Source organism: Brachyhypopomus gauderio, chromosome 9 (genome assembly GCF_052324685.1).
Source record: "Brachyhypopomus gauderio isolate BG-103 chromosome 9, BGAUD_0.2, whole genome shotgun sequence".
In the NCBI taxonomy this organism is placed as follows: Eukaryota; Metazoa; Chordata; class Actinopteri; order Gymnotiformes; family Hypopomidae; genus Brachyhypopomus; species Brachyhypopomus gauderio.
This window is the reverse complement of record NC_135219.1, coordinates 7,601,011-7,603,510: the sequence shown is the minus strand read 5'-3', so window position 1 is coordinate 7,603,510 and position 2,500 is coordinate 7,601,011.

The window sequence follows — 2,500 nt, the reverse complement described above, 5'->3', positions numbered from 1 at the left end:
TATTTCTAAACTTACAAAAAATCAAGCAGGCACAGAACCTCAGATTCCAATAAACCTCACTAGTAATGTATTTATAGATTTCTTTGATAATAAAATAGAGAATATTAGACAAAATATAAAACCCTTTATTAGCAATACAACTGGTATGTCATCTGGTTTGGTTGATATTGATTTAAATTACATACCGGGAGAAAAACTTGATGCTTTTCATCCACTCCCAAAATCAGAATTAGAGAAAATAATTTCTTCCTTAAATTGTACTACCTGCACATTAGACTCAGTTCCCTCAAAGTTATTAAAAGAGGTATTACCAGCTGTAACTGAACCTCTTCTAACTATAGTTAACTCATCCATTACAATAGGTCACATGCCCAAATCATGTAAATTAGCAATTATCAAACCTCTGATCAAGAAACCAAATCTTGATCCGACTGTGCTATCTAATTATAGACCCATTTCAAACACATCATTTATATCTAAGATCATAGAAAAAGCTGTTGCCCAGCAATTATGCCTATATCTGCATAGGAATAACACATTTGAAAAGTTCCAATCTGGTTTTAGGCCCCATCACAGTACTGAAACAGCATTAGTTAAAGTAACAAATGATCTCCTCCTTGCATCAGATCAAGGCTATGTATCACTGTTAGTGCTTCTTGATCTTAGTGCAGCTTTCGACACAATTGATCATAGGATCTTGCTAGAAAGGTTAGAACGCTGGGTTGGAGTCTCAGGCACAGCCCTTTCATGGTTTCAGTCTTACTTAACAAATCGCTATCAGTTTGTAGAGCTCAATAATATTTCATCCAAACGTACAATGGTTAAATATGGGGTCCCGCAAGGCTCCATCTTAGGACCACTATTATTTACATTATATATGCTACCATTGGGCACAGTTATAAACAAACATGGTGTCAATTTTCACTGCTATGCGGATGACACTCAACTTTACATATCAGCCAAACCCGATGACAAACTCAGTTTAGGAAAAATTGAGGCCTGTGTAAGAGATATTAAATGCTGGATGTCTCTAAACTTCCTACAATTAAATGAGGACAAAACAGAAGTTCTCCTTGTGGGCCCTAAGGCCGCAAGACAGAAAATTCCAAACTTAATGCTTAATCTTGCAGACTATCCCATTACACCTGGCACAGTAGCCAAAAACCTAGGCGTCATACTCGACTCCGACCTATCATTTGATAAATATATAGATCATACTACTAGGATAGCTTTTCTACATCTCCGCAACATTGCCAAATTAAGAAATGCATTATCACAGGATGATGCAGAAAAATTGGTGCACGCCTTTGTTAGCTCTAGACTAGACTACTGCAATTCACTACTGTCAGGATGTTCAAATAGGAATCTAAATAAACTTCAAGTAGTTCAAAATGCCGCAGCTAGAGTTCTGACCAGAACTAGAAAATTTCAGCATATTAGACCAGTCCTATCAGCCCTGCATTGGCTCCCAGTTAAATTTCGTATTGATTTTAAAATTCTATTATTAGCATATAAAGCACTACACGGGCTTGCTCCTGAATACCTCCAGGAACTTATTTCCTATTATGAACCCCCACGTCAACTAAGATCACAGGGTGCTGGTCTGTTATTAGTTCCACAAATTAACAAGGTAACAGCAGGGGGAAGAGCCTTTTCTTATAAGGCCCCCCAGCTTTGGAATAATCTTCCTAAATGTGTCCGGGACTCTGACACAGTCACAATCTTTAAATCTAGGTTGAAAACCCACTTATTTAGTCTAGCGTTTGATAATTAATATCCCCCTTAGATAAAGGTACAGATCCAGGGGTTCATAGACGAAGGGTTTTATGGTAGACTGGGGTGCTGGTGCTGTCATCCTGTCACTGCTCGTGGTCACTCAAGTTTGTTGACAGTGCAGTGGACGGATGCCATTGTCTCAGAATGCCCCCAAGCCTATGTTACCTTCTGGTTCTGCCTTTTTTTTTAGCTAGGCTGTAATAATTTAACTTAGTGCCGGAGTTGCTGCCACACTCCAGAAATGTTTATAATTTTACCTGTCCTGTATATGTCCTCATACAGAGCTAATTTTCCCTGTTTCATTTCTCCACATGGCTGCCCGCCTGCTTGAGGAATAATGAGATGAGGAGAGACAAGCGATCCATCCTGGCCGGCCACCTCCTGCCTAACCGGATGCATACACCATGATGGACATTATTACATATTTTTCGGTCTAAATGGACATTATTGCATCTTTTACATTCTGTCTACATTCTGTCTATATTATTGTTGTTGTCATGGTGACCGGTGTCGGCCAGAGGAGGATGGGTTCCCCCCCTGAGTCTTGGTTCCTCTCAAGGTTTCTTCCTCATGCAAAAAAACTAGGGAGTTTTTCCTTGCCACTGTCGCCTTTGGCTTGCTCACTGGGGGCTAGGACTCGGCACTTGTAAAGCTGCTTTGTGACAACAACTGTTGTAAAAAGCGCTATATAAATAAAATTTGATTGATTGATTGATTGCACTAT